The sequence below is a fragment of the Salvelinus sp. IW2-2015 genome, linkage group LG18, assembly GCF_002910315.2.
Source record: "Salvelinus sp. IW2-2015 linkage group LG18, ASM291031v2, whole genome shotgun sequence".
Taxonomy (NCBI): Eukaryota; Metazoa; Chordata; class Actinopteri; order Salmoniformes; family Salmonidae; genus Salvelinus; species Salvelinus sp. IW2-2015.
The window spans coordinates 3,394,446-3,417,257 of NC_036858.1; the positions used below are offsets into that span (position 1 = coordinate 3,394,446).

At 44.4% G+C, this 22,812-nt stretch overlaps 1 pseudogene; it reads right to left on the minus strand.

The window, feature by feature from the left end:
* Positions 1-13,394, minus strand: part of LOC111977535 (glutamate receptor ionotropic, NMDA 2C-like) — a 71,907-nt pseudogene extending 58,513 nt beyond the window's left edge.
* Between the last annotated feature and the right edge of the window lie 9,418 nt (positions 13,395-22,812).

A 22,812-nucleotide genomic window follows, 5' to 3' on the forward strand; every position in this document is an offset into this window, starting at 1 on the left:
TTCTGCACCATCTCATGCACTGTTTTCAACTTGATTAAGCACGTCTCGATAAGGCTAGTGTACAGCTTACTTCATCTCCTTCTCGCCCTATGGCTTGAACCAGGGACCTGCGCACACATCAACAACTGTCACCCCCGAAGCTCGGGCACAAAAGCCGCCTTGCCGCAGAGCAAGGGGACAACTACTTCAGGTCTCAGCGGTGACGTCACCGATTGAACGCTATTAGCGCGCACACAACTACTAGCCATTTCACTTGGTTACTAGGATATGAGTCTCATGGATAGGGAATAATATGTGAAATTAAAATGCATATGGCAGCAATGAAGCATATCAACTTTTCCGGTAAAGTTTATGAAATGCTGTGCCATTATGCAGAATGTTATTTACGGCCTTTAATGTGGGCACTCTCTAATATCTTATCCTTAAGAGTCTATTTCTACCCTGCGCAATCTAAGTATAATAAATCCCACAAAATCGGTCAATTAAGCTAAGATGCTGTTTGGGATTGGATACTCTCATCCACATCACCTTTCGGCCTTCAATCTGCGGTGAGTGGTGTCGCAGTGTTTGTCAGACCATGAGACTCCAAACATTGGTCTTCTCGTGAAACGTCTGTACGTCTGATGGTTCGCTAGAACCACTCCATGGAACGTGGACTCTCAGGACACGATGGTGTTTCCGTTTGCTCTACGCCCCACAAACCCAGCTCTCCTCTAGGAATGAAGAGGTAGTTTTATGCCAAAATAAGTGTCACGTTCCTGACCTTTTTATGTTATTTTGATTATGTTTGTTGGTCAGGGCGTGAGTTGGGGGGCATTGTATGTTGTGTGTGTTTGGTTAGTCATGGGTGTTGTATGTGTATGGGATGTGTTTGTTAGGTTGTCTATTATGTCTATGGCTGCCTAGATTGGGTCTATCAGAGGACGCTGTATTCATTTGTCTCTGTTGGGAGCGCATTTTAAGGTAGCATAGGCAGTAGCTTTTGTGGGTGTTTGTTTCCTGTGTCAGTGTTTGGACCACACGGACTGTTTGAGGTATGTCACGTTGTTGTTTTGTAGTTTAGTGTTTTTCTTGTTATTTACATTAAACTGTACTTATAATCCGCATCTTGGTCCGACCATGTCCTCGTCTGAGGGAGAACGACTTTGACAGCCATTACAGAAACACCCACGGACCAGGATTGGAAGGAGGCAGACTAGCAATGGAGAGAGGAGGAATGGAGTTGGAGCATTTCATGGAGAAGGACCTGGGCTAAGGGGGAGAGAATCGCCGCTTCGGGGAAAGGAGGCAGCCACAGCCCAGGAGCGCTGGATATGAGGAGGCAGCAGCGTATGAGAGGCTGGAGCCGAGAGGCTCACAAATTTCTTGGGTGGGGGGGCTAAGGGAGTGTGGCGAAGCGGGTGATACCTGAGCCAACTCCGGGCTTGCGCTGGAGTGAGGGCGTCGTACTGGTCAGAACGTTTATGCGGTAAAGCGCACGGTGTCCCGTACGCGTGCTTAGCCCGTGGGTATTCCACCTCGCCGCATGGGAGGGCTAGGTTGGGATCGAGCCGGATGCATCGGCCCCAGTATTGGCCTCCAGTGCTTCCTCGGGCCGCGTACATGGCCCAGCCTTAGGTGGTGTCCCGTTCGCCTGCATAACCCAGTGCATTTACATGCCGCACTGGGGGTCGGGGAACATTCAACCGGTAAGGTTGAGGGCTCGGTGCTCAAGGGCACGTGTCCTCCTTCACGGTCCGGTTGCTAGACCTTATTCATGGTTTCGTCGTGTGTAAAGGTGGTGGAATTAAGTCAAGGTCAGAATACGGCATATCTGTAGACACACCTCCTCACCTTCATTTATTTGATCTCCACCCCAAACGAATAGCAGTTGAAAATCATGATATTCTCATGCTTAARTTCAAGGTCAGAATATGTATAGAGAGAAAAGTACATAAAAAGGGAATTACATTCCATTTACGCTTAACTYGGGTCTGAATCGTCCCATAAGAGAAAAGCTGTGAAATGGAGAGTTAAAAATAAAGAGAAGGGACAGCCAGAACAGTAGTCAAAAATTTTGGAAAAATGTTTGTGTGATGATTGTGAGGAGCTAAACTACTATAATATTAACTCCAGCAGAAGTAAGCATTTCTTCCAGTAAAATGATACACCAAATGTACATTATGACTCGGGAACAGGAGTGGAGAAATATAATTTATTTCTTTCAGCACCTTGAGAGAATGAATGCGTGGGTAGGGACCATCTGTAAAGGTGCTATTTTGAACAGCATCATAAAAGCTGATTGTATTTCAACTACAGTACCAGTCAAAAGTTTGGACACACCTACTCATTCAAGGGTTTAATCCTTGACATTTATCGTGTTTTCCACATTGTTAAATAATATAAATCACAAACTAGATCAATACACTATGAGATTGGTCATGGAAGTAACCGCCAAAAAGTTTTTTACAACAATCACAAATAGACTTTTGAATTCTTCAAATACACACCACTTTGCCGTGATGACAGCTGTTGCACTCTTGGCATTATCTCAACCAGTTCTAGAGGAATGTTTTTCCAAAGTGCTCTTGAAGGAGTTTCCACATATGCTGAGCGAGCACATGTTGGCTGTCTTTTCTTCACTCTGGCAGTCCAACTCATCCCAACATCAATCTAATTGTGAGGTTGGGTGATTGAGGAAGGTCATCTGAGCAGACACTCACTCATTTCCTTCTTGTTCAAATAGCCCTTACACAGCCTGGAGGTGTTGTTTGGGTCATTGTCTGTTGAAAAACAAATGATAGTCCCACTAAGCTTCAAACCAGATGGGATGACGTAATCACTGCAGAATGCTGTGGTAAACCAGTCTGGTTAAGTGTGCCTTGAATTCTAAATAATCATCAGACAGTGTCACCAAGTAAAGCACCCCCACACATCACCATCTCCATGCTTCACGGTGTAACCACACACGCAGAGATCATCCGTTCACCTACTGCGTGCTCTAAAAAGATACAGCGGTTGGAACCAAAAATCTCAAATTTGGACTCATCAGACCAAAGGACAGATTTCCGCCAGTCTAATGTCCTTTGCTTGTGTTTCTTGGCCCAGCAAGTCTCTTCTTATTATTGGTGTCCTTTTTATTAGTGGTTCTTTTCAGCAATCCGACCATGAAGGCCTGAATCACGCAGTCTTCATGAACAGTTGATGTTGAGATGTGTCTGTTACTTAAACCACGTGAAGCATTTATTTTGGGCTGCAATTTTTAGGCTGGTATATCTAATAACGTATCCTCTGCAGCAGAGGTACTCTGGTCATCCTTTCCTGTGGCAGTCCTCATGACAGCCAGTTTCATCATAGCGCTTGATGGTTTTGCAACTGCACTTGAAGAAACTTTCAAAGTTGTTGAGATTTCCGTATTGACTGAACTTCATGTCTTAAAGTAATAGATGGGCTGTCGTTTCTCTTTGCTTATTTTGAGCTGTTTCTGCTATAATATGGACTTGGTCTTTTACCAGATAGGGCAATCTTCTGTATTACCATCAATACCTTGTCACAACACAACTGATTGGCTCAACATATTAAGAAGGAAAGAAATTCCACAATTAACTTTTAACAAGACACCTGTTAATTAAAATGCATTCCAGGTACTATCTCATGAAGCTGGTTGAGAGAATGCCAAAGAGTGTGCAAAGCTGTCATCGAGGCAAATGGTGCTACTTTGAATGATCTCAAATATAAATATATTTTGATTTGTTTACACTTTTTTGGTTACTACATATTAGATACGTGTCATTTCTAGTTAGATGTCTTCACTATTATTCTACAATGTAGAAAATAGTAACATTTTGACTGTGACTGTACATAAAATATGTATTCAAGCCGAACTTAAATCTTATCAGAAACATGTTCGTCGTTTTCACAGCTTTTAATTCCTTAAAAAAGGTAAAATTGAAATTTTGTACAGAAAAAAATGGTTGTTTTGTTATTGCATTTTTAAACATCTTTGCTGTGTGAGAGAAACAAAGATGAACGTGCAAACTTTATCGATGTCAACTAGATTGAAGCATTCATTCTATCGATGTTTGACAAAAACTCAGCAAAAAAAGAAACGGCCCTTTTTCAGGACCCTGTCTTTCAAAGATAATTAGTAAAAATCCAAATAACTACACAGATCTTCATTGTAAAGGGTTTAAACACTGTTTCCCATGCTTGTTCAATGAACCATAAACAATTAATGAACATGCACCAGTGGAACAGTCGTTAAGACACGAACAGCGCACCGACGGTAGGCAATTACGGTCACAGTTATGAAAACTTAGGACACTAAAGAGGCCTTTCTACTGACTCTGAAAAACACCAAAAGAAAGATGCTCAGGGTCCCTGCTCATCTGCGTTAACGTGCCTTAGGCATGCTCATGCTGCAAGGAGGCACGAGGACTGCAGATGTGGCCAGGGCAATAAATTGCAATGTCCGTACTGTGAGACACCTAAGAGAGCCCTACAGGGAGACAGGACGGACAGCTGATCGTCCTCGCAGTGGCAGACCACGTGTAACAACACCTGCACAGGATCGGTACATCTGAACATCACACCAGTGGGACAGGTACAGGATGGCAACAACAACTGCCCGAGTTACACCAGGAACGTACAATCCCTCCATCAGTGCTCAGACTGTCCTCAATAGGCTGAGAGAGGCTGGACTGAGGGCTCGAAGGCCTGTTATAAGGCAGGTCCTCACCAGACATCACCGGCAACAACGTCACCTATGGGCACAAACCCACTGTCGCTGGACCAGACAGTCGCGGTTTTGTCTCACCAAGGGTGATGGCCAGATTCGCGTTTATGGTCAAAGGAATGAGCGTTACAMCGAGGCCTGTACTCTGGAGTGGGATCGATTTGGAGGTGGAGGGTCCGTCATGATCTGGGGCGGTGTGTCACAGCATCATCGGACATAGCTTGTTGTCATTTCAGGCAATCTCAACCTTGTGTGTTACAGGGAAGACACCCTCCTCYCTCATGTGGTACCCTTCCTGCAGGCCCATTCCTGCAGGCTCTTCCTGCAGGCTCATCCTGACATGCCACCAGCCATACTGCTTGTTCTGTGCATGATTTCCTGCAAGACAGGAATGTCAGTGTTCTGCCATGGAAAGGCGAAGAGCCTGGATCTCAATCCCATTGAGCACGTCTGGGACCTGTTGGATCGGAGGGTGAGGGCTAGGGCCATTCCCCCCAGAAATGTCCGGGAACTTGCAGGTTTCTTGGTGGAGGAGTGGGGTCTCCTCCACCAAGAACTAGTAAATCTCACAGCAAGAACTAGTAAATCTGGTGCAGTCCATGAGGAGGAGATGCACTGCAGTACTGCAGTACTTAATGCAGCTGGTGCTGACTGTGACTGTTACTTTTGATTTTGACCCCCCCTTTGTTCAGGGACACATTATTCCATTTCTGTAAGTTACATGTCTGTGGAACTTGTTCASTTTATGTCTCAGTTGTTGAAWCTTGTTATTGTCATACAAATATTTACACATGTTAAATCTGCTGAAAATAAACGCAGTTGACAGTGAGAGGATGTTTCTTCTTTTGTTGAGTTTATTTTCTGGTCAGCAAAGGTTTATTTAGTATTCTAGGGCAACAAGTAATGGGAGAAGAAAAGCTGCATGAATGTTATTATAGACCAGTTGACTGACTAACAAGTAGCCAAAATGTCGGAAATTAGAAGCAGAAACACCTATCTAAATTAGGTAACAACGAAAAAATCCTGCAACCCTTGTCAAAAAATGAGTCCCGGCATCTCTGACTCCACAGCGCATTTTCTGTATTTGCAGGTTAGRGTCTCAGATTTKAAATGTATCACCTATAGTCAGGAGGTTGCAGATGGGAAATAAGCAACTGCAGGTAGGTGCTGGTGAACAGAAACAGCTGACCCGCTCACTGCTACCTAAGCAAGGTTGGTCATACAGTACTAGCCCCTCGGTTCAGGAGAGCGTGTCCTTACACTAGACTAGACTACACCACACCAAGTTCATCCCGTGTTCATGCCTCGCCAAATGGCCCCCAAGTCACCATCCCACCGCTTACACCAATGTAAATATATCYAAACTAATATTAAACTGCAGTTTACACAAACAGAAACACAGTGTAAGCCATACAGGTGCACATTCAAGTCAATGTCTGCTTATATACAGTCATTTTATTGTTCCACTGTGACCACTGATTATGATTACCATGTGTTTCTGAATAGACCAGATCTGATTTCCATGGAGCCCTGGCTGGGTTACGGTAGGTGTTTGAGTGTTTATTTATGTAGTGTGTAGATCAGCTATTCCCAAACTGGGGTATGCGTAATGCCGTCGGGGGTACGCCAAATAAAAATGTGATTTAAAAAAAWAATAATAATAATAATTTGTATTTATTTACATTTWAAAAATCTTCACATTTTCAAACATTCYATTTATATTTTCCAATGGGGCTATACATTAGGGTAAGGTTTTATTCTTGCCTAAGTAGCCTCGTTTCACTGCCAAAAATAAAATGAAACCATCTAGTGTTCAGTAAAATAACAACACAATGTCAAATACAGGTAGCCTAGTCAAATAATTAACATCCAATCACRTTAACCGTTACTCTCTYGYGGGAATTCCACTAACRGTYCGTATGTAGCCAAACGTAGCTGCTGCTCATTCCGTTTGCTCGAAAATKGATAAATGCTTTAAAAAAGTAAGGCCYGCGTCCATAGAGACACATACCAGCTCTACTGGTAGTACTGCTACTACCAGCAGTACWACATCTGCACCTGTCGATCACACAAGTTGTTTTGCTTCCACRRGCACATCCTCTGACAGTTGTAAATCTGATGCAGCCGAAGAGCTACTGGCCCCTTACCTGGGAAAGCACCRAACAACAGACASGGACATTGGACCCTCAAAGAGGCGCAAATATGATGAGAACGACATTGATTTGGGGTTYACTTATATTGGGAGTAGTACCTTTCCTCGGCCACAGTGTTGTATGTGCAAAAGTACTATCTCACAACTCAATGAAACCTTCACTCTTGCGCAGACATTTAGAATGAGTGAGAATTAAGAYGACTTTCGAGTAGTAAGACATGTATAAAAGCAACAGATACCATTAATAAGAAGGGGCTATAAGCGTCTTATATGGTGAGCTATCGAGTGGCCAGGACAGGCAAGCCCCATACTATTGTGGAGGACTTAATTCTTCCTGCTGCCGCTGATATGGCTGGGACAATGCTGGAGGAAAATTCCCAACATTAGGAGATAGTGATGTTGGGTGGTGTACCAGTCTTAACACAACATTAGGAGACAGTGATGTTGGCCGGTGTACCAGTCCCTCGACACAAAATTAGGATACACCACTCTCTACTGAACACAACCAAAAGATGGTACTCATAGCCTGGGAAACACACCCACACACATACAAATAGCAAGCATATACGACCATGATCACACACACACACACCAATAGAAACCATGCGATCACACATGCAAGCACGCCCACAAACACACGCACGCCAACAGCAAGCATGTACGATCACACACACACAGTCTTCCTTCCCCCTTCTATCTCTATCTTACCCTCTGTTTTATTGGATTGATACATGTGTAACCTTTCCTCTTCTCATTCGTTCATCTGCCTTTCATCGTTCCATGTTTAGTGATACATAGATCAGGGATAGAGGACAAAGGAGAAAGACAGGAACCAGAAATAGGCGACTGAGACTGAAGAGCCGGGTCCTTTAAAACACACCAAAGACGCATCATCAAAGATACATCTTKATCATCAGCGGCTGCAGGGCCATTGATAATCAAGCGGCTATTGAACCCTTTATTCTATTAATATAATCACACACACACACCTCCCTCCCCACCTGTTCCTTTGTAAAATACCCTGCTGAAGAGGTTCTTTGTAGAGTTCACAAAGAACAGATACTGGAGAGGAGATCAGCCTAGATAGGAACAGGACGGATCAGGGGAGCTTTATCTACTTCATGTCGTTTTCTATTCTGTGTCCAGACCTGTCATGTCTCCTTGACATACAGACGGTATCAGAGGCTTCTTCTACAGTATGTCTTATGAAGAAAGCTGTCTCGCAATACTTTGGTTTTCGGCTGTTTTGTCTAATGGAGCTGCATGTATCCTAGATTTTGATTCTCATGAGAGATGTCTCCCTACAYTGTCTKAGACATAGGCCTGTTAGCTGTCTCCCTACACTGTCTTAGACAAAGGCCTGCTAGCTGTCGCTCTACATTGTCTTAGACATAGGCCTGCTAGCTGTCGCTCTACATTGTCTTAGACAAAGGCCTGCTAGCTGTCGCTCTACATTGTCTTAGACATAGGCCTGTTTGTTATCAGTCTCATTCTTTACACAGCTGTCAGTTAGACCCTGTTTAAGAAGCTATGGGGGTTATCTGTACTCTAATTAGATATAGAACAAGAAACTCACAGGCTAACAGCTATCTGTGTGCGTGAGAAAGAGAGAGAGAGAGGGAGATAGAGAGGGAAGGATAGAGGGGGGGAGAGAGAGAGAGCGGGAAGGAAGGAGATAGAGAGGAGAGAGAGGGGGGGAGAGGGAGAGGGAGAGAGAGAGTGGAGAAGAGGAAGAGAAAGAGAGAGGGGGATAGGGAGAGATAGAAAGGGAGAGAGGGAGAAGAGAGTGAATGAGAAAAAGAGAGAGGGAAAAGAGTGGGACGGAGAGAGAGAGAGAGKGGTAGAGATAGGGAGATTGTAAAATATGATAGGGTGATAGGTGTGGTAGGGAGTCTCTGCCTCCTAAAGTGTCTAATTGAATGTTTAAATCCCCCTAAGGTCGATGTCCACGCCCCCATGGAAATAAAATTAGCATAATAAAACAATCCCCATAAAAATCTGTTGCATTGGATGCGTCTCAATCCGCCTATGTCGCACTTCCGCATCTGCTGTGAAAGTTGACAGATCTAGAGCTGTGTTTGTCAGACCATGAGACATCCCGATAATCGGCCTTCTCACAAAATCGTCTGTAGTGTCCGAACGGTTTGTCCTAAAAAAAAATGATGACCCCTCTATGGAAAGATGAGACTCTCACAAACAGGATGGTGTTCTCCGAACTTCACAAGTGTCAAGAGACTCTCTGAAGTCGGTACTGCCCATCTGGTGAATTCTGTCCGAACCGTTTGGGCTACCCACCAAAAGTCTAGAAACTTTCCCAGAATTCCCAGATTTCCAGGACTCGTACAACCAGGATTTATGGAAATCCTAGGAAATGTACTAGAATTTTGCAACCCAACCTGCAAGTCACATTATGCTAGCCTGCAAAGTGATGTGTAATTCCTATTGATATCCAGCCAGTTAGGATATCCAACAGATAACATGTGTATTCACTCACAACCTGCATTCATAATGACTGCCCGGGTTAAGAACAGTGTGAGGAGACGACCTAAACCATTTAAACTAGAACAACCATTTCAGTAACGAGGGCAAAAAAAATCTAAATGATTTGATTAGTTTAAAAAAAAATGTGTTATTTATCTTTGAGTAGCATAATATTAATCAATAAATCCCTCAATGTACGTGCAAAAACACAGATAACAATTCCAAAACATCAACCTGCAGTAGCGAATGCTGGGGGAAAAAAGGTGAATTTGTTATCATAACTTTTTTTGAAATGTAGTTGTGTCATTTAGTTTTGAATCAGTACCACATAGACATTTTAARTAATAATTACTTTTCATTGACTTTGATTTCAACTTACTAAAAGTATTTGAGTTACAAAAATTCCTTTGGGTTTACGGTGTCGGCTACAGCTTCATATAGACACCAGATAATAGCTCCGTCACTCTGTTTGATGGCTTTCTGTGTACATTCCCATCCACGTAGAGTGCTGATTAACACCCCTGGAGCAGGAGTATACCCTTCACTCCTCCCACAGACACGCGCGCTGTATTGTATCTCAAAGCCCTGTTCAATCTGAGCACCAGGCTAGCCATGGGCACGTGAGTGAGTGAGAGAGCGTGTGTGTACCTGTCTCTTATACACATCTAGATGTGTATAAGAGACAGGTGTGTGTGTGCGCGCGAGTGTACAGTGCGTGTTGCTGGGTGCCACTGTCAGTACTATAAATACAGGGTGTTGATAGCAGGTGTTAACGCCTCACATCTCTCGGGTGAGGAGGGGGGGGGGATGAGATAGAAATGAGAGAAAGGAAGAGGAGGGGAACATGGGAAAGTGCGGGATAAATTAGGGACAAGGGGAAGGACAACGTGAAAATAAAGGAGAGACGGTGAGGAAAGGGTGAGGTTCAGGCGAAACTGTAGCAATCGAGCTACTTCAACGATTACAGAACCTGAAGTAATCTGATGATCGATCATCTCTCTACACTCTAACCACCGTGCTCAACGCGTCTATCAGAACTCGTTACTGTGAAACACTGTACACATCATCATGGTAGAATGTGTCTGTATTGATCTGTGTAGGGATGACTGAGTAAGTGAGGTATAGATCATTCTCAGAATTTCTCTGCTCTGTCTAATTCTCAGAGTCATTTGCTGCTTGTGTTTCCCAGCAGAACAACTCTTTCCCAGCTGTTATCTGATACTGGTCGATGGAGAGGAGGGAGAAGACATATTTCTTGTTCTGATCTCTGCCCTGTGCTGTATGTTTAGAAARAACTCCCACATTGAACTACAGACTGGTGTTAAACTGCAAGTCTGTAGAGGTGATGTGGTGTGGCATTGCTGTCTGAAGTGGTTTGAGSTGGTACCCTATACAACAGGGGTATTCAAATCTTACCCTACGACGTCCGAATGACTGCTGTTTTTATGTTCTACCTGGTAATTAATGGCACCCACCTGGTGTCCCGGGTCTAAATCAGTCCTTGATTAGAGTGAAAGAATTTACAAAAGCAGTGGAACAGGCTTCGAGGYCCAGATTAGAATTTGAGGGCTCCCCCTTTTCGTCCTTCGACGTCGCCGGTTTACTAAACCACCGGTCCTGGCAACCATCRTTACGCGCACCTGCTCCTCATGATGAGGCACACCTGGACTTCATTTCCTCTCTCATTACCTCCCCTATATCTGGCACTCACTTAGGTTTATTCCCTGGGCAGTATTGATGTTGTTTCATGTCCGTACGCTACTCTTGTTTCTTGTATTGGTCCATGTTTATTGTATTATTAAACTCACCACCTGCACTTGCTTCYCGACTCCCAGAGTCTACATTACAGAATACTGCCTCAACAAATGGAAGCAACAGGGATACCTACTTCCTCAACACCACAACCAGCTGGTACARCTGGGGAAGGCTATGGAAGAGGTTCTTCGCATTCTTCAACATCTCGAACATACCCGAGAGGCATTGCCTTCAACTAGCGTAGGATACTCTGCCACCAGCCAACCCAGCAAGCCAGCACACCAGTCCATTCAGCAGTCCGCCCAGGTCAGCGATGCCCGTTTGTCCCTCCCAGATAAATATGACGGAAGCACTTCTAAATGTCGTGGCTTCCTACTCCAGTGTTCCCTCTATTTTGCGCACCAGATGGGAGCCCCCACTACTGAGAGGTCCAAGGTTGCCACGGTTATTTCTCTGCTGACTGGGTGTACGTTGGTGTGGGCTACGGCCGTCTGGGTGAGAGGAGGAGCTGGATTCGTATGAGGGGTTCATGGCTCTGTTCAGAGGTGTCTTCGATCATCCACCGGAGGGCAAAGAGGGGGGTGAGCACCTATTCCAACTACGRCAGGATGACCAGATCGCTGCCAAGGACGCGCTCACCTTYCGGACTGTAGCAGCATMCAGCGGATGGATTGAGCCGACACGYCGTWCRCTATTCAGAAGAGGACTGCGCGAGGAAGTCCAGACGAAACTGTCACGTCGAGACGACAACCTCTCCTTGGACGCACTCATCACGACAACCTACTTTGGGAGAGTCGGTACCCTCATCGCTTCTCTCCCTCCCTCAGTGACCACTCTGTATCAGAGCTTGAACCCATGGAGGTAGGGGTCACAAGCCTCCCCGCGGCTGAACAACTCCCAGCGTCTACGTTACASCTATACAGATGTAGTATCTTCATTTGAGCCAGTTTGCTTCAGCAGAAAATGAATCCTGTTATTATTATGTGGATTATAATTCATTAACATTTCTGTAGGTGTTGATACATTTTTCGTAATTTTTCTTCTGAAATGTCTAAATGAAATTTACAAACTCTAGAAGACTTTTTAAAACTAAAATACATTACAAGTTTACATTTCCTGCTATGCAGAAATATTCTCAGGAATAAAAGAGTGATCAAATTAAGATCCTACATCTGTAGGCAATTTGTCTCACCTTATGGAGATGGGTTTTAGTGGGGTACTACAGTGTGTGGAAGGCTATGGTTACTTGTTTCAGTGGTGTAAACTACTAAATACTACTTAAGTAGTTCTTTGTGGTATCTGTACTTTTCTTTACTATTTTCTATTTTTGACAACTTTTACTTCACTACATTCCTAAAGAAAATAATAGACTTTTTACTCCATACATTTTCCCGCGCACCCTTTTACTTTTGATACTTAAGTATATTTAAAACCAAATACTTTTACTCAAATAGAATTTTACTGGGCGACTTTTACTTGAGTCATTTTCTATTAAGGTATCTTTACTCAAGTATGACAGTYGGGTACTTTATCCACCACAGGGCAGTTTGAGTATAGATACAGCATTATGTTACCTTGTGAGGTATGACAACGGCAGATCCTCCGCTGATGCCAATGATGGGTAGAGCTGTCTGAGTYGACAGGAAGTCCAGGATCTGAGCCACTTCTGCCACCTTGGAGACAACACATGCTTTTATTAGGTCCCGTCAGAGACATACACACAGCACTTAACAGATACAGGATGTTACCAACTCCTCTGCCGTCTCATATCTATCCCGTTTTTTTATCCCCAAAGAAGAGAGGTCAGTATCTGAGCTAACCTTCCACCTTGGTTGTCATGATTGATTGATTGATTGACAGACCTGMGGTCCAGCTCCTGATCCCACATCGTCCTCGAACACGACTCCATGCAGTTTCTCTGTGGCCATGGTTTGACAGAGACGCGTCAGCAGGGCGCGAGGGTTGGTGTCATTAACCAGAACAGTGACCGGGTTCACCTCTGAGAAGAAGAACAAGAAAAAKAACTCCAAAGTGGACATAGTAAAGATCACATAAGGATTAGCGTAAAGAACATACAAACTGGTAAATGTTCATACCTAGGGGAAGATCAGCGAAGTTCTCTCTGCTCAAACGACCCCTGACCTCATTCTGGTAAGCAGAGCCGCTGAACATTACTGCTACATTAATAGAAGGATGGAGGATGAGAGGACGGGAGAGGAGGGGAGGAAGGGAGGAGAGGAAGAKGATGAAGAGGAGGAGGAAAGGAGGAGGCTGTCCTGGAAGAAGACCCATTACTGCCTGGAGAGGAGGAAGAGGAGTACAGAGAGAGAAATAGATGGGAAGAGAGGAGAGAAAGATATAAGGAGAGGAAGAGGAAGTGAGGGTGGGACAGAGGGATCAAAGAGAGGGGGAAAAGGAGGTGAGAGGAGGAGAGAAAGGGGGGGTAGGAGAGGGAGAGGAGGGATGGTAAGACGGAGGGTCAAAGAGAGGGGAAAGAGTGAGAGGGGAGAGAAAGGGGGTTGGAGAGGGAGAGGAGGGGATGGTGGGACAGAGGGTCAAAGAGAGGGAGAGGAGGGGATGGTGGGACAGATGGGTCAAAGAGAGGGGGAAGAGGTGAGAGGGGGAGAGAAAGGGGGGTTGGAGAGGGAGAGGAGGGGATGGTCGGACAGAGGGGTCAAAGAGAGGGGGAAGAGGTGAGAGGGGTAGAGAAGGGGGGGAAAGGGTGGGTTGGAGAGGGAGAGGAGGGGATGGTGGGACAGAGGGGTCAACGAGAGGGGAAGAGGTGAGAGGGGAGAGGGGGGGGGAAAGGGGGGTTGGAGAGGGAGAGGAGGGGATAGTGTGACAGAGGGCAAGGAGAGGGGAACGAGGTGAGAGGGAGAGAAAGGGGGGTTGGAGAGGGAGAGGAGGGATGGTGGGACAGAGGGGTCAAAGAGAGGGGAAGAGGTGAGAGGGGGAGAGAAAGGGGGGTTGGAAAGCAAGAAAATAGAACACTAGTCAGACATGCAAGCAGCTTCAGTCTCGTGACAATAATTACACCACGTAATCTTCAGTCTCGTGACAATAATAATACCACGTAATCTCAATCTCGTGACAATAATAATACCACGTAATCCTTCAGTCTCGTGACAATAATAATACCACGTAATCCTTCAATCTCGTGACAATAATACTCTGTCAATCACCGTGTTTCTCAAATGGCTGCCTCGCCTGGTTCACCAACTACTTCTCAGATAGAGTTCAGTGTGTCAAATCGGAGATCATGTTGTCCAGACCTCTGGCAGTCTCTATGGGGGTGCCACAGGGTTCAATTCTCAGGCCAAATCTTTATCTGTATATATCAACGATGTCGCTCTTGCTGTGGGTGATTCCCTGATCCACCTCTACGCAGACAACACCATTCTGTATACCTCTGGCCCCTCTTTGGACACTGTGTTAACTAACCTCCAAATGAGCTTCAATGTCATACAACACTCCTTCCGTGGCCGAGCTCAAACTCTATTAAACGCTAGTAAAACCAATGCATGCTTTCAACTGATCGCTGCCCGCACCCGCCCTCCGACTAGCATCACTACCCTGGACGGTTCTAACTTAGAATATGTGGACAACTACAAATACCTAGGTGTCTGGCTAGACTGTAAATGTCCTTCCAGACTCATATTAAACATGTCCAATCCAAAATGAAATCTAGATTCGGCTTCCTATTTCGCAAAAGAAAGCTGCCAATGACTGGTACAAAAGCTGCCAAGAAAGCTGTCACTCACGCTGCCAAACATACCCTCGTAAAACTGACTATCCTACCGATCCTCGACTTCGGCGATGTCATTTACAAAATAGCTTCCAATACACTACTCGCGCAAATTGGATGCAGTCTATCACAGTGCCATCCATTTTGTCACCACCACCCACTGCAACCTGTATGCTCTAGTCGGCTGGCCCTCGCTACATATTCGTCGCCAGGCCCACTGGCTCCAGGTAATATATAAGTCTATGCTAGGTAAAGCTCCGCCTTATCTCAGCTCACTGGTCACGATAACAACACCCACCTGTAGCACGCACTCCAGCAGGTATATCTCACTGGTCGTCCCCAAAGCCAACACCTCTCTTTGGATGCCTTTCCTTCCAGTTCTCTGCTGCCATAGACTGGAACAAATTGCAAAAATCGCTGAAGCTGGAGACGTACAGTATATTTCCCTCACTAACTTTAAACATCATCTATCTGAGCAGCTAACCGACCGCTGCAGCTGTACATAGCCCATCTGGAAATAGCCACACCAATATACCTACCTCATCCCCATTTTGTTTTTATTTACTTTTCTGCTCTTTTGCACACCAGTGTTTCTACTTGCACATCGTCATCTGCTCATCTATCACTCCAGTGTTAATTTGCTAAACTGTAGTTACTTCGCTACTATGGCCTATTTATTTGCCTTACCTCCTCACGCCATTTGCACACACTGTATATAGACTTTCTTTTTTTATTGTGTTATTGACTGTACGCTGTTTTATTCCATGTGTAACTCTGTGTTGTTGTTTGTGTCGCACTGCTTTGCTTCATCTTGGCCAAGTCGCAGTTGTAAATGAGAACTTGTTCTCAACTAGCTACCTGGTTAAATAAGGTGAATTAAAAAATATATAAAAAATAATAATACCACGTAATCCTTCAGTCTCGTGACAATAATAATACCACGTAATCCTTCAGTCTCGTGACAATAATAATACCACGTAATCCTTCAGTCTCGTGACAATAATAACACCACGTAATCCTTCAGTTCGTGACAATAATAATACCACGTAATCTTCAGTCTGGACATAATATTACCACGTAATCGTTCAGTCTCGTGACAATAATAACACCACGTAATCCTTCAGTCTCGTGACAATAATAATACACGTAATCCTTCAGTCTCGTGACAATAATAATACCACGTAATCCTTCAGTCTCATGACAATAATAATACCACGTAATCCTTCAGTCTCGTGACAATAATAATACCACGTAATCCTTCAGTCTCGTGACAATAATAATACCACGTAATCCTTCAGTCTCGTGACAATAATAATACCACGTAATCCTTCAGTGCATTTGTTGAAGTATGATCTATTGTTCTCTCTCTCCTCTTTCAGTTCGTTCACACACACACCACACACACACACCACACCACTGACAGTCTGCTAGCTGGTGTGGTATAACTAGACCTGACAGGTGTAAAACTGTCCTGTTCTTTGGTGTGTGTGTGTGTGTGTGTGTGTGTGTGTGTGTGTGTGTGTGTGTGTGTGTGGTGTGTGTGTGTGTGTGTGTGTGTGTGTGTGTGTGTGTGTGTGTGTGTGTGTGTGTGTGTGTGTGTGTGTGTGTGTGTGTGTGTGTGTGTGTGAATCCTCTGTAATCCCTTTTTCTGTGTCATGACTGTGATCACCTCTTCATCTTCACACCCTCCTGCGTCGATGACACACACACACACACACACACACACACACACACACACACACACACACACACACACACACACACACACACACACACACACACACACACACACACACACACACACAACACACACACACACACACTAGCTGTGTGCACAGCTGCTTTGACACCAGTGCCTGAACTATATCAGACATTAACACTAATCTAGCCCGGCTCTACACAGCCAGGTCATCCGTGAAACAAGTCAGTATTTGACATCTAGAGATAGAAAGTTATTTTTGCGATTTTTGTTTTAAGCCTATCCCAAACCTTAACCCTTACTTTAACCATTCAGAGTTAATGCCTAACCTTAAGATTTTGGAGTTAAAGCCTAAACTTACCCTTAAAAACTTCTACATTTCAGAAGCATGGATGAATGTCTAATTCTGACGGGAGACTGTGAAAGCTTGTTGGTTCTACAAAATGTAATCTGGAAACACACTCAAAGTCAGTACGTACACTCACACACACTCTCAGTAGTCACACACACTCACTCTCAGTACACACATACACTCACTCTCAGTACACACACACACTCACGCCCTCCCTCAAACCCCTGCCAGGTCACTCACTGACTTTGAAATAGGACATCCATCCAGGTTCCGAGGACATTGGGAGATGCCTTTAAAACCCACCACTAGGGGGAAAAGGTGAGCGCTATTACCATCAGGTAGGCTTGGGTTTTGCTAGAGCGTTGTGGACGGGGACGAGCATGCTTCAGTTCGGCTGTGGGTTAGCAGAAGTTGGCTTGCCAAACCGAACGAGTGTGCTCGCAAGCTCCCGATCAGCTGGTCATAGCCATCTACGGCCAAACAATATCACACCGGAGCAGTAGAGGTCGATCAGATGGCAATAGCCATCTACGGCCAAACAAGGAAGTGACGACACACCCAAACAAGGAAGACACGTGTGGAAGAATAAAACATTGTACACAAAGACACTTTACTGGCGGGAAAATGTAATTTGTGCATATTGCCCGGGGATCTACTACATGTGAGGTGCATAGAAACACATATAATAGGCCAGATACGGAGACAGAGAAGATGCCCGCTACAGGTCCACTATTGTGGATGTAGGGGCGTACAGCCCAGAGAGATATGGTGGAGTGTTTCAAGAGTTCTTTTGGGTCCAAACTGCTACAAAAGATTTACCACCGCCAGCTGGATTTACTACTGCCAGCTGCACTGCCAGGTACCACAACGCCAGGTACGTTTCCTGGGAGATGCAGTTTCCCCCTACATGAGAATCCTATGCGCCCTTATCCAGGTACTGTATGTTGATAGAATCAATGTAACTTTTTTTGTTTCTAATTTACCTTGTTACTGCATACAGTGCATGTATGGCACCTCTATATGAGAAGTGCCATTTTATACAGGCTTTTGGAATATGGTTCCTGGAAAATGTTATGTTTTTATTTACCAAATATATACATATATATATATATGACATTCTGTTGTTACCTCTCATTCACAGGTGTCCATGTCAATGAACCTGGGCGTACCTGGAACTACCACCACTCTCGTTGTCAGAGAGTCAGACAATGCATTGGGCATCATGGCTGCAAGGGTGAGGACTCTTGATGGATGCACATACTCAGTTCTTTGTGTGCACTGTGAACCAATAAGTTTTAATCTTGTTAATAAAATTAAACCTGATTCTGGGACGTCTCGGTAATTTAGATTGAACTGCACCACAAGTAAAGCTGATAGAGTCTGTGGTACACACAGCTCTTCTCTACGTAGACAGCACATGATGTTCAAATAGAATGCATTGAAACACCTAGTGTTGAGATGAAGAAATGCCAACAGAGCTTTTTTCAGCACACAAATAAACCTTTATTCTTGCTGCTGAAAGTAAAACCACAATACAAAAGTGTCTGCTGAGAACAGACGTGTAAACAAGTGTCTATGGAGTAAAATGTGTCAGAGTAGCTTCACATCTTTTGGAGTATAAATATTTCAGAACAATAGTAAAACAGTGTCTTATGAGCAGACATGTAAATAACAAAAGTGTCTTTGGAATAAAAGAAAAGTGCCAAGTTGTTCGGCCCATATCTTCTTCGTGAAGTCATGCATGAACTCGTGCAGCTGGTGATCAAATTCCTCCCAGAGTTTTGACGAGAGTTCATCTAGGAAATCAGCTATAGGTTCCAGGACCCTGTGGAGAGGATGACGAGAGGGCAGGGGGGGGGGGGCATTAGGAGTGTCTGGAGAACCATGTGCATAGTGAGGAGAAGAGGAGAAGAGAAGAGAGGAATGGGGATCAGATTAAAGTCTTGTATTTAATTATTTACCTTTGGGACAAGCTGGTGCTGGTCTTCAATCTTTTGTGGCATCGCTGAGGAACAGGCCAGTGGAGTAGGTCTTGGAGGTGGRCCCAGGATAGAGCTTCCCAGGTCCTGCATGTTTCTAATTTTGCACTGCAACTCAGTGTGGGAGACGGGCTGGGGGCCGATCATCAGTCAGTACTGTGGGGGCAGAGGTAGTGTTTGGGGCCGGTGAAGAGGCAGTGCTGGGGCGCAGAGAACTAAACCAGGTGCTGTCTCCATTCGCTGGTGTTTGTGCATGAAGATAAAAAAGTAGAGGGCTATTTAACACATATCCAAAACATTAATGAACATCAAATATAAGTAACCAAGACTACAATAGACTATATAATGTTGCAAACATTTGAGTAGAGTTGAGTACCCTGGCCTAGCTACTCAACTCTGCTCAAAAGTTTGCAACATTTTGACTAGCTGGACCTTGCTACCAAACTTTGACTGTTTTGTTACCAATGTGGGAAGCTTATGATTTACCTTCTATGACAAAATTGTTTGATCAAAAAATCTTTAGTTTAGTTGGTTGGTTTGCTTCCCTGCACTAGTATGCTGCTAGGCTAGCTAGCCACTAGCCAGCCAAGTAGCTAGAGCTATGTTAGCAAAACATGGCTACTCTTTTCGATGACTACAATAGAAAAAACGAAAACATACCCCATCCTTTGGTGAAGACGGCATGTTGCTTTCAGTCTTCCCATGCTTCACATACCGAACAAGCCATACACAATATTTCTGGATTGGTCTTTCCACCGGCATCTCCGCAGTCGAGTAGCCTTTTCACCTGCATCTCCACTGTGACCCTTGTTTCTTTTCTTTGCCTTGCCTTGACAAACTTGTCGCAAACCGTACCCCACTTTTTCGAACAAATGTTTGGGTCGGACCCCCAGCGTCTCCGCAATCTACCTCCATGAATTGGCTAGAATTGTACTGGTGAAAGGTACATGTGTACCTCCTCGGTCAATYAATGCTCGAAGTTGTCGTTCACCATGTTGAATCCATACTGAGTTTCRGGCTGAATTGACAAGAAGCAGAAACTCGAGTCACCCGTAAAGTTTGCCCGAACAGCCGACAAAACACTAACCGAACTCCAAAACTAACAAAAACGTCACAAAATATCGACATAATATATGCACGAACTGTACTAAACTGTTTCGGWTGGGAAGCATGTGGCAGTGAGCTCCGGCTTTTGAGGGGCTTGTGTTAAATCAGTTTTTTTTTTTATCCCTTAATCCCTTAATTTAACCGTTTTGGAATTAATGCAGGAGGAGCCACAGCAGGAGGAGAAACACCAGGCTGTCGAAACACCTCGAAAGTTTATGTTTTGGAGCAACTACGAAATTTGACGTTTGGAGAAATGTGGATAAACGTCCAAATCTGAAGTCTAATTGGTCAAACCGTGAGTTCTTGTTGTCACACCCACTGTCAGAATGAACAGTAAACTACCAGACAACCAAGTTCATAATCAGTTTAGAACATTTCTTTGGATAAGGATGTGCTTAAAATAGTTGTAATAATCCAGTGGTACACGCAGATTTTGGACTGTTGACTTCTGATGAGATTGAACAGGGCGCAAGAGATGATTGAATTCTGGCCCAGGTTGTTCATGTCCGTGTTAGTCAGTCAGATGACAGGCTTTACTCTGGACCTTTCAGACACAGTTTACAATAACTAGTGGTGAGCAACTGCAGGGACAGAAAGAGAATGGTACAGAGCGTCAAAGACATATAAAAGGAGACAGRCAAAATCACCTTAGAAAAGACAGGCTTGAAAGAGAGGTTGAAAGGATATATCTGATGACAGTTCTATTCTAAAAACTCTTACAATATTCGTTTTTTTTGTCTCGTTTTTAATTTGCACAACAAAACAACTATAGTCCAGCATTGGGACATTGGGACATTTGGTCTGTGTTAGAACAAAGAGACAGGAGATGTGATTATGAAGGCGTCTCTGATGACCAGAGATCACAGAGATGGATTAAACAGTCACTCATTACATACAGACACACCATGCCAACAGCACATCTGACAGAGTAGAGTGTGTGTGTGTGTGTGTGTGTGGGCGTGTGTGGAGCAGGGATGTGATTGTGCATATGTTATTAAACACCTGTCCAATTTGTGATGCCAACTTTAAAATCCCACAGACAACAAGGTATGCTGTGGAACATACACAATGTGTCAAAGGGCGTGCATGCGTGTGTGTGCGTCCGTGCGTGTGTGCATGTGTGTGTTTCCGTGCGTGTGTGCATATGTGTGTGTTTCCGTGCGTGTGTGCATGTGTGTGTGTCAGTGCTGCAGTCCAGTTAGATCAACTTTAGTTTTAAGAATGTGAAGGTTCAGAAAAGTAGTTACGAGAAAATATTTATTTTTCAGCTTATGATTTCATCAAGATCCAGGGGGTCGAGAAGTTACAGATACTCAATTAGGATTTGGTAGGCATTGCCTTTAAATTGTTTAGAGGTGGGTCAGGAACGTTGGTAGCCTTCACTAGCTTACCGAAGAATAGGTGTGGGTGAATTTTGGCCGCATTCTCCGTGGACAGAGACGGTAGTAGGACATGAGCCAGGTTTGTAAGGCCTCCTTGGCTCGGCGGACGGGCTTTTCAAGTTCTGCCGCACAAATTTTTTGACAGGAATTGAGGTCAGGGCTTTGTGATTGCGGCGCGATCAATATCTTTGACTTTGTAGTCTTAAGCCATTTGGCGCGAAAACGGGTTGGATAAGTGAATGCTTGGGGTATTGGTATTGTTTCTATTTGGAAGGACCATTTGCAAGCCAGCTGTATTAACACTCCTGCAGGTGAAAATGTCCTAGGGAGATGTTGCTTCAATATAAGCACCTAATTTGTCTGCTACATAGGATGCCATCTATTTTGTGAAGTAAACCTGTACTCCTGCGAAGCAAAGCACCACCCAACAACATGATGCTGTCACCCGCCGTGCTTAACGTTTGAGGAATGGATTTTATTAGTAACTTCGCTTGCAAAGCCTCCAAACCTTGTTATTCCCCAAACTAATGATGTGTCATTATGGCAAAACCAGTTCTATATTGTTTTCATCGAGACAGAGGGAATGTTTCCGAGAAGAAATAAGCGATCGTTTGTGACGCGGCGAAGTGTGAAGATTTCAAAAGCTAGCTGTGTTTTTTATGAGCGGTTTTGGAGGCACATGGCGTTGCCTTCGCGTGCTGAGTGTCTGTGTCAGGTTAATGTCGATATAGGCACTCATTTGACTGTGGGATATAATACTTGTTGTACTGTTTAGCTCCAGGTCATTGACAAGGGTCCTTTGCTCGTTGTGCTGGGAATTAGATTGCAATTTTTTGCATACAAAGTACAAATACATCATGCTGAGGGAGGGACAGAAAACGCATTCCCTTCTGAGGGTATTCGACCTGGGCTGGTGTCTCAGCAACACATACCCATTGTGTTCTCCCATGTCTTGCGTACTAGTGTATGGCTGACAGATAAACGTGGTATCTTCAGGCGTATGGGAGATTGCCTCCCACGAGAGTAACCAGGAGCTTGCGGGAGGTCTACAGATATTGCGTGTATTTATGAATTTTCCACCATTGAAGTCAATGAAAAAGCAAGCTGAGGTTTGAAGGTGGCTTGAAATAGCATCAAGGGTAAGAACTCCAATTAACATCAATTAGTTGTTATTGAGGCCTATCAGAAGCCTTCTACCCGCAATGCCGTGACATCATTTTCGTGAATTTGGCCAGTGTTGTCAGTTCTGACGAAGTTCTGTTGTGTTTTCTTGCTTAGTGTTGGGTCAGGACATGAAGTGGTGGCAGTTGTCTAGTTTTGTGTTTCTATGTTGGGTTGTTTTGCCTAATTGGTGTCTCAATCAGAGTCAGGTGGTTTGTCTAGTTGTCTTCTAGTTGAAGCCATGAATTAAGGTGAGCCTGTTCTTCATCTGTTGGGTTGTGTGGG